The following is a 17,675-nucleotide window of genomic DNA, read 5'->3' on the forward strand; positions in this document are numbered from 1 at the left end:
TCATAAACCGATGTGCGTGTTATAAAATATATGTGTGCGGTATTACAATTATTTTTATTTTCTAGTTATCAATATTCTTTTCAGGACCGTTATTTATTATTATTCATTATGTTTTATACGCATTTGGCCGATAGTTGTTTAACTAATAAGTAAAAGTTGATCTTCTCACTGACTGTTTGTTGTATCTTTCCAACTGCTATCATTTTAGCACGCCGCCTTGAGTATTAACGGAAGTAAGGCGATTTGTCGCCACTTTTCCACAACACAATGGTGGAAAGCGAAGGAAAATGGTTGCACAAAAGACAATTCAAAACCATTGGCTATTCGTTCACAATTAACCCGTTCTATAATGAAGTTGTAATATAGTTCAATTAATATACTATTTGCACCCGTTTGTAAGACAGTGTAAGGTCACACAGGACAGATAATTGCATCACATAGCAAAGGAACTAGACGATCAGTTTTTTATTTCTTTTGATTGACGTCCAGAGTAATTATTTTAAGGTCAACAAATTATTGATTGACAAAAAAAAACGCATTATCGCACAATAAGTTTGAACGCAAACGTAACACAGTTGCTAAAAATACCAAACATTATTTTTGAAGAATAAAGAAGTGTTTATGTTATACTTCAACTCTTTAGAGAAATCAAGGGAACCAAGATTTTAGCGGAAATCAAAAGAAAGTTACCCAGGGACAAAGATCAGACATGGAGAACAGAAAAACAAACAGAGAACATTAAATAACCAAAATAGTATATAGAAAGTAACAAAAGTAAATGGAGTATATCAATGTCCAGTCTTGACCATTTACTGTCTACTTTTCTCAATGCATTTCGTTTTCATAATTCAACCGTTTAGAAACAATAACCGAACTTTGATTTGTCTAAAATCATCGGTCAAATACCTATTTGTTTATCTATAAATATACACATATTACTTTAACACACATAAGAAGTCGTGCATATTTGTTGTTCAACTTCGTGTCATTCTTTTGTTTTTGTTTTGTTTTGTTTTGTGATGTTTCGTTTTTTGGGGTTATTTTTGTTTTTGTGTTTGTTTTTTTGTTACTCTCCGTGATCAGGTTAAATATTCAATAATAAAACTCAAATATTTAGTGCAGTTGACCTTAGATTTCAATTTCAAAGATGCTACACGTAATTTGTCGAGAAAACGGATTGCTTTTCCTTTCTTTAGCAGATGCGACATCATCCTTTTCAAATTTAGACGAACTAAACGTGAATGTAAGAATTAAATCTGCTTTATTGCCAAAGATTATCTTGTTAAAGCATCCTTCAAATTATTACGCAATAGTCGCCTGGTAACTCGCACAAATGCTCCATTTATTCCTCAGCTGCACAGAGTTAAGTAGTAATTGAAATTGAAGTCCATTTAAGTTCAACATGATTAATGTATTTAGCGGTTTCATCAACAGAAAGATGGAATAACAAAACCTAACCAAAGACCAACGTTATGATACCTCAGATATGACACCTTAGTTTTTGCAAAATAGCATAATTTTGATAGTCAATAAATATGCTATTTGCTTATCTGTTGTTTTTTTTAAACAGTAGATCGTTTCAAGAATTTAAGGTAACGTTATATGAATAAGCAGTAAAATTAATGATAAATAGGATTTAGCCAATTTAAAAAAAAAACATGTAATAAACAAATATTAATGTAGGTCTTTGTCCATCTACCAACTCGTCTTTAAAAGAATTGCAAACAAAATCTACAAATCGTACTGTTTTAACGACCGATTTCTAGCTTTTTTTTTTAGTTTTCCTACCATAAGAATTGACAGATGATAAATCCAACATTTCCCTATGCAATTATAATACTCAGGTTTGACTAAAGTAAAATGTATTTTTCGATCTTCCAGAATACACAATGGTAAATACTATTTTTATTGTAAAAAATGTGATTATCAGTATCAAGATATACTTATTAATGAGACCATTTGTTTCATTAATGTCTTAATCAACAATGGTAAACAGAAGATGACATTATTATGCTAAGATCAGTAATGAGTAAACAACATCCATTCCAGACACAAAAAAACGCAGGGTCATTCTGTGTATACTTAAGAACATTTGATGCACATTTAAGTGTTTATTTAAAAACGGGGAGGGATCATCTGCTTAATTTTAACAAAACGAACAACTGTTAACAGTAAAAATGAGATTAAAGATATAATTCATTGTCATTACAATAAAAAACAAATATCAATGAATAGGTCTGTTAGAACATACATCTGATACATTTAACGTGCGAGACATCTGTTAGAACATACATCCGGCACATTTAACGTGCGAGGCATGTGTTAAAACATACTTCCGATACATTTAACGTGCGAGGCATCTGTTAGAACATACATCCGATACATTTAACGTGCGAGAAATGTGTAAGAATATACATCAGTTTCCGCTAAATAGATGACGAATTATCTTTAAACAATCCTAATTTCGGGAATTTGATACATCGCATCTACCCCCAAAGAACTTTGGTAAAGTAAAGGAAAACTATTGACCAAACTTTTTGACAAACATGATGACCTTTCATTCAGAACTGTCAACTTTCCTTTCATCTGCGACAACATCCCTTCAGCACCTGCGTATGGAGTTTTCATATCACAACTCATACGTTATGCCAGAGCTTGCCAAAGCTACGCAGTCTTTTTGTATCGCGCTAGAACTCTAACAAACAGGCTTCTGGAACAGGATTATATTGCTACAAGATTAAAGTCATCACTACAGAAGTTTTATGGTCGTCATCATGAACTCGAGGATCGTTATGGTGTATCCATCTGCACCATGAAAACGGATTCATTCAACGGGTCATTGTTTTCCTGTCCTCGTTTGTCTACCCCGGACTTGACTTTTTATGAGCAACTCGGTGGGTATTTCTAGAAAAGCAGAGGACGCTTATCCTATCGGTGCACCTGGTCCATGCTCCCAGTTTTCAGTGGAGTCCAAGTTGCTCATTTACTTTTGTTACTTTGTATATATGATTTTAGTTACTTTGTGTTCTTTGTAGTGTATGTCTGTTTTCCATGTCTGGTCCTTGTCCCTGGATTACATTCTTTTGATTACCGCTATAACCTTGGTTCCCTTGATTACCCTTCCATGTCTGGTCTTTGTCCCCAGATCACATTCTTTTGATTAGCGCTGTAACCTTTGTTCTCTTGATTACTCTTTCCGATACATTTAACGTGCTAGACATGTGTGCCTGAACTTTGTATTAACAGTACGTAAAAAAAAACCAAAACAATACAGAACATTAAAGACTGTATACAAATATTAATTACTGTCGTTTTCCTACCATAAGAATTGACAGATGATAAATCCAACATTTCCTTATTTCCCTATGCAATTATAATACTCAGGTTTGACTAAAGTAAAATGTATTTTTCGATCTTCCAGAATACACAATTGTAAATACTATTTTTATTGTAAAAAATGTGATTGTCAGTATCAAGATATACTTATTAATGAGACCATTTGTTTCATTAATGTCTTAATCAATAAGTCATTGCATACCTATAATATCAACTTTCTGTGATAAACAGTTTTAGAGAAAACTAGAACAAAAAATATTTGGAAGCAATCATTCCTCCCGCATAGCGAGGATAAAATGTTGTAGTTATGCCTTGTTTTAGTGACAAAAGAAATGTTTTCTACATGTTTTATCCTTTCATTCCTTTGCAAAGATATTCGACGTCTTCTTTGAAGAAGTATTACTCTTATAATTACGTAAAACTGCCTATTACAACACTTCAAGGGACGGTATCCATTAAGACTTTATACTGAAAATGTATTAAAGCATAATTGCACGTTAGAAATAATGTACGTTTTAACCATTTATTAACGAAAGGTCATAATCAAATCCTTTGTAATGATTATAGGAATGAGGTGAACAAGCCTTGAATTGACCGAAATTTATTTAAAAAATAAGAGTTGTGTAATTCATGAAAAAAATATCTCAAAGAAAAGAATTGTGATTCATTCTTCTTATTCAAAGCTACAACTCACTACTGCATTTTAAAAGGCCCAATAGATCAATATGCATAATGAAAAGATAATGATTAAATAAAAACACTGTTGCACGAAAGTAAACAAAAATTATTTTGATGAAAGAGAAATAACTCTGGTTGAATGTTGTGAAAAAAAAACCTAATAGAGGATCATGATTCCTTAGGTATAAATATGGTAAATATTCATGATGGCACAAAGACCACCCTTTTGAATATAGTACAGATTGTCATGAATAATATTGTTTTCAATTTAATATAATTTAAATGATTTATCATTTTTGCACTTCAGAATATGCAAGTTCGTTTTATTTTTGGTTTGCAGATTTTTTTCCACAGCAGTTTAAACAGTGGCAGGGATCAAGGGTCAAAATTTAGCACATTTTCACATTTTATGTAAACAACCATGGAAATGGCCAGAAAATGCCGCATGATCCTATGTTTTGAAGGTTGCTAATGATAACTCGGCTTAGAATCTTAAAGAGTGATACATAAAACTATTAGATTTCTAAAGGTTTATTCACAAGAGACATCACATAAATATGGGTTTGCATTGGAAGCAATGAGAGTTTTTCCCATAGTAATTTTTGTTTTTATTTTAAATCATTTATTCGTGTTTTGATTTTCTTTATATTATATACGGGCACTTGATATTAGTTTAGATATCATTGCTGTCTTTCAATAGACATAGTTTAAACGCGGATTGTTTGGCATATAAGTATATATAATTGTGTTTTCTATATCATATTTTGTTGTGGTTGTCCTTGATCTTATGTGCTAAAGAGATATTTTTATTTAAAATTGAAAGTAAAATCTTAAAGTAATTGTGTGAAACTTGTGTTCTTAGATAACCTTTCTGTACTGATGTAAATGCTATTAATTCCTTAATTATAAACCAGTGTCTCTTGGTGAATATAAGCTTAAACTTTTGAACCTATAGGGGTTTATAATGGAGACACTGGACTTCAAAATGTTTAGGAGAATTAAGTTATCAAGCATGCCCGGTTGATGAACTGTCGGCAATAGCATAATGAAGAGAAGACCACACAAACACTACATTACTTTGTTAGTTTATATTACATTAACATATATTTTAAAAGGACATGCTCATTCAACTTTATACACTTCATTCAGCTTCCTTCTACAATATTTTAGAGTTTGCAATCCTAAATGTGTTTTAAAGCATACAGATCTTTTTAGAAAATAAAGGAAGTATTAAAACTATGTTTGTTAGAACGTACACAACTATCATCGACTTCGAGCCTGACTTCGGTACACTTTATTGTTTACCGTCAACGGTACTTTTTTGTAGTGCCATTTCTTATGTTCGTATAATTTTGTCGAAGAACAGATCTTTTTTTCCCAAACTTTCTTGTAAAAACGCCTACTATACCGGAGTTTCTCATTGGACAAATAAATTATTGTTTCGTAACTTAGTTAAAATGACATCATAAGCACTTATTCTTTATCACTCTTGAGCTTTAAAAACTCTAAGTTAAAGTTGACAGTTTCAATAATACTTGAATGTGTCATTTTACAATCCATATGTAAAGTCGGACATTCGGTCTGCAAATAAACCCTTTTTGTTTAGTCGTTCCTGCTGTCTTTTACCAGTATGATGTGCTATTTTTGTCTGCTTTGTTTTCGGTGTGCGTGTGTGTGATACTTCGATACTTTTCCGTTGATCAATTAGGCATTGCCAATAATGGTAATAATACCACCGCAGCCTGTTCAGCCCTGTATATGTTGGGATCAATGTGGACATAGGATTTATATTGGACACCATTTTTAAGGTGGACAGACTAAGCACTTTTGACATATAATATGTTGTCATTCCTGCCCCGTGCAGGTCCCAGTGTTAAAAGAATAGGCCTGCAGCACCGCTAAGCTTGTCATAAAAGGCGACTAAATAGTGCTCAGAACCCTAGCCGGGGGCTACGGCGCTCTGCCCACAGAGCAACTGGGATGTGTGCCCCAGGTGGTAGAATGGGGTACCCCTGGCGTGTTACATGCTGGGATTGTCAGGCTATAATACGGAAAACCTGACCGCAAACCATAGTGGTGCCCCGTGTTGGGAAAGATGCCACGTTCCTCGCACGTTAAAGAACCCTACTGTGGTATTCTCCCGGAGTAGGAACCATAGGGCTCCGCCACAGTAGGCTAAATTGCCCGACCCTATCCACCTCTCCCTATTTCCAGTGGCAATCAAAATTTGTCGACCCCATTGTCCTTGTGTCTCACCCCTTTTTCATTTCATCATTTCATGTTCATTTTATCATCAATTTCATGTTCATTGTCTGAATATAGCTGCTCGGACGTTAAACCCCAACAAACAAACAAACAAAAATGTTGTCATTCCTAAAATACCCAACTTCAAGAAGCAAATCAGTACTATTTTTGTTTACAACACAATAACAGAAAATGACTCATACCTGATAATGTGGACATCTCCATATGATAACCTAACACTCCATTGAGTTTCATTACAATCCTGTAAGTCAGTAATTATATATATATAATGAATTATAATAGATGGAACATTTGTTGTTAGCCATTTTAGGTGCTGTCCAGCTTGAAAGTGATAGTATACTTTGTACGACAACAAGTGCAAATTGATGTTTTGTCATCGTTGATTTGTATTAATTGTATTAGCAAGAATTCTAATAAAATGTTTAGAAAAAATTGTTTTCACATCTAGAAACTATATCCTAAGATTGGGAATTTGTTGTCGTTCTAGATATACCCATCGTACAGGAAATTGATATCAAACAGCACTTTAAATCACATACAAAGTATGGCCTTTCTATGAAGCCATACACCAAATTTATAATCAATCCATCGAGTAGGAGCCGAGATTTTGTGACGATTTTTTTCTTTCACCCCTTAATGAAAAATGTCCCATGAAACTGGAAGTTGATATCTAAGATTACTAAAAAGATTACAATGTATGACAAAATTATATAAAACCACACATGTAGTGTTTAATCAATCTATCATTTGGGTGCCGATACAATATCTCGAAGAAACTCGGACGTACGAAATGTTGAACTGACAGACAAGGCTTCAACTCGTTGAGTGGGGGTGTAGTATATATTTTATTTAATAGTTATACAGATATATATGTCATAGATTTCATATGTAGTTACCATAGAATAATACGAGTTATATCTAAATTCAAAACAAGCGGTCCAAGATTGTAAAATGTCAACAATTTGTCTACGTTTGAAATTGGATATGACACTAACAGTGAGTGTATTCAATATAATGTAATTATCAATCGTCTGGTCTTGTTCGTAATGACGTTTATGCTCTATGTTGCACGTCACAATGTTCAAGGATAAAATTAGTATTGATTTGTTTACTGCAAATACGGCAATCTCAAGGTCCTGATGCTTAGAAACGAACTAATAAAATGAAGATATTGTTTTGTAACACGTTTTTTTGTTTGTTTTTTTCAATGATTCCTATTTTGTGTTTAAGGTACCATCAATATTAAAACTTAAGTAGATACACATTGCAAAAATACATCGTAAATAATGAACTGAAATATGCTTTCAATATACATAAAAACAATTTTTCAACCTAAATCTAAACGATGCGAGTTTTTCAAATGTAAAGGCATCTGCAATTAGAATGTATATTTGGAAGACGTGGAAAAGTTGTGTTGTGTTTTGACATCGGGTTGACATCATAGCGACGCACTGGGAATAATGAAAAAAGAATTACTTCACATGTGAGAAAGAAGTTGAATTTGAATTCATTTTGGTACAACTCTTTTATAATCCGAAAGTATTTGTTTGTTTGTTTCTTTTTCTTTTTTGTTTTTGTTTTTGTTTTTTTTTTTTTTGGTCACATTCATTAAAAAATAAAATGGAAAGCAATGCAGTCTATCAAAATGTATTGTCTAATCTGCACGAATAAAATTCCGCCTTATATGAAAGGCAATTCAATACAAATTTTCATATTTCTACAATTCACCCACTGCAAATTTTTTAACTACAAAATAGTAATACAGAATCTCAAGATTGAGGCTAAACCGCTTGATTAAAATTATTCATTCGAATATGATCCTTTCGGTCAAGTCATTACGAGAGATTGCACTGCAGAAACCGAATATCTCCGTAAGGTCCTTGCTTAAGGTCCTAAAATGCCGCAATCAACGCTATTGGAATTACAATTTTCAAGTTTTAATGTTTGCTGTAGAGGGTCATGCAAGAAAAGAAAACAGATAAAAAAAAGAGAACAAGAACATTTTCATAGCTTCAAAACTGGATATGTAAAATTAACTACCAAGTCTCTTTCAAAACTATGAACTTCCATGTCCAAAAGGGTCACCAGTTTTACCACGACACTTGGTACTCTAAAAGTGGTATTAATTTCATGTTGATCTTGAAAATTTTGAAAAAATCCTCTGAAAACCCTCAATGGCAGTATTTTACCCGAATAAAATACAAACAAGACCTATAATTTTTCAACTCTTTTTTTACTACATTTCCCCATATTCAGTTGAAATCCCGACGCAAAAGCATTATATAAATTTATTACTATTAAAATAAATGGATCACCAAAATACAAATACGTAGCACTTGGTAGAGATTTTCATTACTTTGTAAAAACAATTCCAAATCCTCTTCTTAATATACCGAACAATTTCTGGAATATTTTACAACATATTTGTCCAGTGTGGTGAACGTGTTTTTCAACAAGCGGTGGTAATTCCAATGGGAAAACCATGTGCTTGCTGACCTTTTCAGTCACTCTCATGGTGCTGATTTTATAAATGATTTTATCCAAAAGAATGAACATCGCCAGATCCTTTGAAGTCAGCTACATACTTGACCTACTTTTAAAGATTGACGGAAAAGGAAAACTCATGAGCAAACTCTATGACAGACACGTATCGTCAATTTTCCTTTCATCTGTAGCAACATTTCTTCAGCACCTGCGTATTGAGTTTTCATATCACTACTCATACGATAACCAGCAGTTGCTGAAACTACGCAGATTTATTGTTTCGTGCTTCTTACCATTCTTGGCAATGTTTTTCTGCAACAAATTTAAAACCATCACTACAAAAATGTAATGGTCGTCATAAAAATGCTTGGTTGTTACGGTGCACCATGAGAACCGATTTACTTACCTTGTCATAATTTTCCTTTCTTCGTTCCTATACTGAAGAGGTGGTATTTAACGAGAAACTCGCCACGCCTTACTAGAAAAGCGGTCACATGGTCGGTGTCACTTGTTCGAAAGTGCAGTCTGGATTTCTCATTTCATGTTGTGTGTAATTATTTTCCTTGTCTAGTCGTTATCCTTGAATATTGATTCCTTCGATAACCGTTCGAATCCTGGTTCCCTTGATTTTCTTTTCCCTAATAATTTATCTAAATTATGAATCGCTCAAAGAGTTCAATTTAAATGTTTGGTGCTTCCTATATTATTTCTGACAACTGCTGTTTATTACAAATCAACATTCGGTTTAAAAAAAAAAAAGAAGTTTGGGATCTTTAATGGATCATAACTTTTTTGATACAGACTTAAACATGTGTCACTTACTGCCTGAATCTTTAATGGACAACCTATTAATAACTTTGCTTTCAGTAATTGACAATCACGACATCTTACCGTCGCGTTACAACAAGAAACAAAGACAATTTTGTTTAAAATGGTTAGTCAAATTTGTTTTAATATTTTTAACGGTTCAAGATTCTATGCTGGTATTTAGTAGCTCCTAGCTGTCACAAATGACATTATTATATTAGCAAAATATCATTGTTGTATATGAACTTGACATTTAGGATAATACGAGTAAATTAAATAAAAAAGTAAATAATACTTTGTCGTTGCATTTTAAAGATTTGTTTGGTTCAACTTGGTACAAAATACGTCAAATATAACTCACTTACTTCATTTTCAAAACCACACGTCTTTTCTTTTTGCCAACGGCTATATTTGTGATTGAATGGTTTTATCAATATATATAATTGACAATTCCAGGTCGTGACGCACTAAAGCAATCTGCAATAATTGATTTTATTATTGTCAATAAATGTCACACTTACTTAGTTTGCGAAATGATTTTCATCAGCCAATTTTTAAGTCTCCTTATTTCTAAACTGTAAATGCATTAATGTATTCTATATATTAATATGGCATCCAAGACAAAATACGCACGATTTTATTGTGCTGATATATCCAATATAATAGATCCTTATATTGGGGTCAAAGGCATTTGTAAAACCTGCATTGTGTAATCGTAGAAATGCCTTTTTCTTTTTAGAACGCCATTCTACATTTTAATAGTCTTTAACAGACTTTGATCGATCAAAATCTAGTTTTGGAATGTAAATAAAAACAAATGGCAAGTGTTTGATATCTGTCCTGTTCGTATGACGGATTTATATTTCTAAACTTTGATCGTGTATATTTTCTTTTACGTAAGTTTTCGTCAGAAAACTGTAAAAAAAAATAATGACATATTGTGAACGTGTAAACAGGCATTATGATTGTACAAAGTATTAAACAGATCCATTGACAAATGTATAAAAAATGTCCTTTTTTTATCATGGAAACAAATGCACCAGAGTACTCATTTTAAGTATCGTTTCAAAATTTATAAAGTGGTGGCTAATGGTGCAATAAAGAAGATTTCAACCTAAAGTCATCTCGGTACAATGTTTTTTGTTTCCTATCTTAGGTTCGGCTTAAAGCAAACTTTATTTGAAGCAAATAGTTAAGAGGGTTTCTATGCAAAAACCGGCAGTGGGTGGCACATGATACATTTTGTTTTCCAAAAAATGGTCACCCATTTCATATCACAAATGCATCCTTTCTCAAAGTTGAATTCTGGTATGTGATTACCTACAATGATTTAAGAGAAATAAATCACATAGAAAGATAATTTTTCATTTTTAGGAAAAAATGGTTGCTTTTTCAGACGACTCATCCATTGTTAATTCAAAACAAACTTTGTCCTATTTTACATACATATAGTATAATGCAACAAACAAGTCAATTTACCGTGTGCCACCCATGTTATAGGATCTGCCTGATTCTTAGATTAACAGCCTCTTAAATGATTAATAATCGAAATGTATATGATAATAATATATTTAAATCCTTTTGTTATGAAACTTAGAAGACATGTACATATTTAAATATGTATCCTTGTTCATAAACATTGTTTAGTGTATCTAGTTCATATGATATTTACAGTTCCTGTCTGAACAGGTCGCCTTCCTTATCACTAATCAAACCAGTAGTAGACGGGCTAAATTAAACAACAAAAAAAAACAGACATATCACGCCAAACCACATAAATGTATTTTTAAAAATAATTCCTTGAAGCTTTAATTTCAGTTCCATTTTGTAATGCTCAATTGAGGATTATTGAGAAAAAAAAATAAATTACTCCACTTCCATTATGATCGATATTAAAACTTCTCCCCGTATAATAAATTAATGTACGTGATGAAATTACGCGACGCCTTATTGCTGACATTTAGGAAACAGAACAACTCGGCACGGCTCAAACAAAGCTTATAAATCGACTTCTTTTTAATACTAAAGTCTTTTTACTAAAGTATTAATTACAGTTTAAAAATTCATTAAAAATCTTTGAAGAAAGTAAAAGTTATATTTTTATGACGTAAACAAACAAAATTTTATATGACTTGTCAGTACCTAAGATATTGTACTGCCAAAATATTATTTTCAAAATTATTTATCGTACTTTTCTACATATAGTACATAACAATTGTTCGGATCTAAGAATTTTAATATCTCAAGTTTTGCATATTTTGTATGTGCGATTATTTTATTTAAATATAGATCTTTACACATGTTACAAGTACAGTGTATACTATTAAATGTAACCTATGAAATTTATTTCGTACAAAAGCAGCACTGCTGAGTTTTGGTCAGTGTGCACATTTCTTTTAATTTTATAGCAATAATATATGGTAAACTTAGTATGAGTTAGGTACAACCTACTATCGAGAATCACACTATACATGTTTATGACATTAATTATTGAAAAAAGGAATGATTGATGAAAGGGGCAAGATAGGATAGATCACCGATCGTTCAATTTAAAAAAAAATAATTCAGTGTAACGGATAAAGATACAGTTAATCATTCTTCTTAGTTTTTCTTTGTTTTTTGAATTGCATGGTTTAATTAAAACCAATTTAAAGGCTACTTTTACTTTGATTTCACTTTGCTGATCCATTTCTGTGGGCCTGCCTGATACCTATTACGATTTGACTGATGTCTATCGTTAGCGATGCTGGAATTATTGTTTTGACAGATCTAAACTTTCAATGACACGAACATAATTTATTAGATAAGAGTAGTGATGTATCATGTTTAAACCGTTTTATCAACGACATTTTTGAGCTAGAAATGAAACACAAAACTAATAATGACATTCTTACTAAGGAAGTCGACATAAACAAAACATGAAAAAGTGATGATGCTTAAAGCATCGTGTAACAGAAACGTTATACAGTTCAGAAGGTATATTAGCATGAATGATTGCGCTCTGTTTACGCGTATGATTGCATAATTCTCCTTGAATTCTTCCTTGTATATATAGTTCACGCTTTGTTTTCCATTACATTGTATGCCCTTATGCTTCCTCGTATCATTTTACTGCTTCTTGCGTCTTTCAAAATATTAACGAAACTGTGTCTATAGGGACTCTAAATAAAATCAACCAATAAAATTTCAAGTTTTGTTTATCTGCAAGCAGCAGTTTTCCTGGTTGAATTCTGGAGCTAGAATGAATGATGTGTTATGCAAATGCTGTTGAAATATTACCCTGAAGGAAAGTTTGTTTTTTAAAAAAGTAGACAACGTTTTGGTTGTAATATCAAATTATTTGAATTTAGTTCTCCATAATAATATACTAAGTTTTTTGTTCATATCTTTATAACTTTCAACCAACATAATGCTTTCTATATTTACTAGAAGTATTTCAAACAGAGAAAAAGAAAACAACTAGGAAATAGGAAAATATATAAGCCACTGAGATGTTCTACGATGTGTAATAAAGGTAATAAAGCCTCCGTAATTAAGCACTTTTGAATTCTATATCTATGTAATTGATAATTTCGGTAAATAGTCTGTGATTCAAATTGGTCCAGACAAGTAGGATTTTTTTTATGAGTACCCTCGGGAACCTTTTGTCTATTAGCAGTACCATAGACCCATGGGCTACTAAATACAAAACTACCACTGATATTAATATTGATGACGCAGCTATGCTGTACATATGCTTCAAGAAGTAAAATCTCACCAGCAGTATTCAAATCAAATCCAAATTCAAATTGTATAAAAGAAGTACAGGGTCCTTAAAACTGAGAAAGTAGTTTGTTTGTTTGTTTGTTGGGGTTTAACGTACAAGCAGCAATTTTTCAGCTATATTCAGACGATGAACATGAAATGGATGATAAAATGAACATGAAATGAAAACAGGATGGGACACAAGGATAATAGGGCCGACAAATTTTGATTGTCACTAGATAATGGGGGTATGGGTAAGGTTGGGCAATTTAGCCTCCTGTGGCGGAGTGCAAAGGTTCCGACTCCTATCGAATACCACAGCAGGGTTCCATAACGTGCGAGGAACGTGACATCTTTCCCAACACGGTGCACCACTATGGTTTGCGGTCAGGTTTTCCGTATTATAGCCTGACAACCCCAGCATGTAACATGCCAGGGGTACCCCATTCCACAACCTAGGGCACACATCCCAGTTGCTCTGTGGGTTGAGCGTCTAGCCCCCGGCTAGGTTTCTGAGCACTATTTAGTTGTCTTTTACGGCAAGCTTAGCGCTGCCGCAGGCCTGTTCTTTTAACACCCGGACCTGCACGGGGCGAAAATCGTAGTAGAAGCCAAATCCAGCACTGAGAAATTCTTCCAAGTTCAATACAAGGAATGAAGCCACAGCGTTTTGATATTTTTTTATAACTATTTCAATTGTTTACAAAATGGATTCATGCAAACAGGTAAACTACAAAGCTGATAATCAGGCCATAATGTATGGTACAAATGGATGACTTGATATATTCTAGAATTACTTATATATTTTCACAACGTAATACTCAGAGACTTAAAGCAAAAGGGAACTATAATATAAAATATAAATATTGTGATTAAACAATTACCTTTTATTTTAATTCTAATATTAATAACAATTTTTTTAATTGAATATGGTTAGTAACATGCTTTGAAACCTTTGGTTTATTCAAAATGTTGATATGGAAAACATGCCTAGTGGAATGATTTGTGCTTATTTTATTCTTCATACAAACCTTAAGGGAGATTAGGTAATTAAATATATAGAGTAATGATGCAGGCCTCAAAGATTTATTATTTTATTTCTTATTGATGCTGATGTCTACAGTTAGACATAACAAGGCCGTTGAACTTGTCATCTTAGCCAACATAACCACCATACAGATTTGATTGGTTTTTAATCAGCATTGCAGCCATTGTTATGTGGTGGGTCGATGGTGTGTGCATATAAAACAAAGGCATGAAAGTAACTTGTGTATTTCATACTCATAATTATTACAAGGAGCACATTTACTGCGCGATGATTTTAAACATATTTCATTTTTGTTGTAATACAGTTATAAAAGAATGCTAGGTAATTTGAAGTAGTTACTTGTCATTTCATTATTTCATAATTGCATAGAATTCGTTGAAAGATTAAGTAACTAATATATTTTAGTATATTATAAATACACGTACATAACAGCGAATGACACGTAAATGCATCAGCAAGTAAAGTGCTACTTTGGCTAGTTATTATAATTTAAGTAAGTATTGTAATATACCAACTTATTACAACTCTTGATAAACCAAATGTACTGTTCTGATAATAAAACTAATCGTCAAAAAACAATACTAAAAATATGTTTATCTATAGATATAACCACATTACCACGTTGTTGTCAACGTAGCCCCTAAAACCAACAACCAGATTCTACAAACACCATTTGGAAATAAAGTATCCATGCCATCTTGTAACTTATATTGATTTTTAAAGGATTCTGTCATTTCTTACTGATTCAAGTGGCATTCAAGTGTGAATGTTTGTAATTTACAACTGAACATACATTCTCTTTAGGAGGAGACCCTCATGTTCACAGATGATCGGTTTACCAAATGTCTTATTATTCACTATTATTATGATTGGTATAAATGTATTTTGTACTTATTTATATATATGTATATATTTAAACATACATACCAATTATTTTATATTCCTATACTTCACCCATTGCATCCAAAATTTTCAATTATAAAAGGCTATTGCAGAACCTCGAGATTGAGGACTTCAAGGCTAAACCACCTGACTGTTCTTGCAAAACCTCTCCATTCAAAATTGGTCCTTCTGGTCACGTCGTTACGGGAGATTTAATCACTATCGAAAACGTAATATCCTTTCTAAAGGTCCTAAGTACCGTGAACCACGCTCCATAAATTGGAATTATAACTTTAAAGTTCTTATGGATGCCGTCGAGGACTATGCAAGAAAATGGATAAAACGAGAACAAGAAGACATTGATTCTCTGTCAGACTGGTTAAAGGCCGTGATGTCTTTAATTTTGAAACGAATAAAAGTTTTGAGTAGGTCAATGTGTGCCAAGGCTACATCTGTTTTCAAAAACCCCGATGTAGCAAAAACATTGTCTACTATACATGACAAATATGTTGTCGTACCAGCAGACAGAGCCCAAACAACATTGTTTTTTTCTGCAAAACGTTCTACATCCAATGTTTATTATCAGAGGTAGACGTAGAAAATAAAAGCAGTGATAACACCTATACTGCTACCACTCTCTCCAAAGAAGAGATTGTGGAAAACCATAAATCTGTGCTATCCTCTTTTGGTCTCTCTACTAAGGACGATGATTGTGATTTACCGTCTATGTACTGAATTCCTAAACTCCACAAGAATCCATACAAACAACGTTTCATAGCTGGATCTGCAAAATGTATCACCAAACCTCTTTCAAAACTTTTAACTTCTATATTCACAACTGTTAAAATGGTCTGCAGTCTTACCACAACACTTGTTACTCCCGTAGTGGTATTAATTAAATGTGGATCCTGACATAGAAAGATCTTTTGGAGACAATCAGTTCAAGACTATTATCTGAATATAATAACATTAAAACCTATGATTTTTCAACACTGTATACTTCTATTCCCCATACTCAGTTACAATCCCCACTTAAAAACATTAAATATCGTTGTTTTTTCCAAAAAAGATGGTACACACTACTTTTTGTATCGCGCTAGAATTCTAACAAATAGGCTTCTGGAACAAGGTTATGTTGCTACAAGATTGAAGGCATCACTACAGAAGTTTTATGGGCGTCATCATGAACTCGTGGGTCGTTATGGTGTATCCATCTGCACCATGAAAACTGATTTATTCAACGGATCATAGTTTTCCTTTCCTCGTTTGTCTACCCCAGTCTTGACTTTTTATTGGCAACTCGGCGGTTGTTCCTAGAAAAGCAGAGGACGCTTACCCTACCGGTGCACCTGGTCCATGCTCCCAGTTTTTAGTGGAGTCCGAGTTGCTCATTTGCTTTTTTTTTACTTTGTATGAATGATTTATTTACTTTATGTTCTTTGTTGTGTATATCTGTTTTCCATGTCTGGTCTTTGTCCCTGGATTACATTCTTTTGATAACCTCTATAACCTTGGTTCCCTTGATTACTCTTTCTAGTTCAATATTTTGTTTTTGTGTTTGTTGTGTTCATGTTTTACATTTTCACAGGGAAATCAAACGGTAGATAGTAATTGCAAATGTATTGCTGTGCTTATGCCATTAAAACATAATGTTTTAGAAAATGATAGTTATGACAATCGAAAATGTTATTGTGTTAAGAAGTATATTTGTGTCAGATTCCAAATATAATATACGATTTTATTCCTTTGTTTTTAGATTCATATACTTATCTTTTGTGTTCCGAAAAAAAAAATCCCAATCGTGTATTTCAATATGACAATTGAACATTGTTCTAAAGATAACAACGCACGAGATTAATTAAAGTCACGTTTCTATACCACAATAAACATCCAATGGATTAATAAAGACAGAGCTGAAGTAATTTATGTATCATTCAAAGGCACGTGCTGCGTCACTGTAACCTTGAGAGATAATGTCAAGTCTAGTACTTTTTGTGTGATTTAATATCTCCTGTAGTAGAAGATTAAGGTAGTCCACATTAAATCCTCTTACGTTATAATTCCATGGAAATTAAACAAATATCAACGGTAAACGGATCACATATGTGCGTGACAACAGGTGATGCATTTGGAGTTTTCCCCATTAAACATTATTTGTTTGTTTCCTTGCAAAGTACAATGTACAGAATGATGACATACAATTATATGAAATAAAACCAACCGTAAATTTATAACCATTGCATGCTACATGTTTTGTTGATATGTCTTTTTAGTGAATGGCCTTTGGTGATTGAACTTGTTTACTAATTACTCTAACATTCACCTCTGAAAAGGGTGTATATTTGTGAAGTAATAGTTGTTCGGCCAATCGCTTTTCTTTGTTATGCCAAAACCTTTAGACTACGGGCATATAGGTTTCTTTATTTTCAAT

The 17,675-nt window shown here is 32.8% G+C and overlaps 1 protein-coding gene across 1 annotated transcript in view; it reads left to right on the forward strand.

The window, feature by feature from the left end:
• LOC148622360 (galanin receptor type 1-like) overlaps positions 1–17,675 on the forward strand; it is a 58,016-nt gene that overhangs the window by 31,112 nt on the left and 9,229 nt on the right. The gene's annotated exons all lie outside the window — the stretch shown is intronic.

Source organism: Perna viridis, chromosome 3 (assembly GCF_037379345.1).
Source record: "Perna viridis isolate PV_CMFRI_1.1 ecotype Kerala chromosome 3, ASM3737934v1, whole genome shotgun sequence".
NCBI classification, from domain to species: Eukaryota; Metazoa; Mollusca; class Bivalvia; order Mytilida; family Mytilidae; genus Perna; species Perna viridis.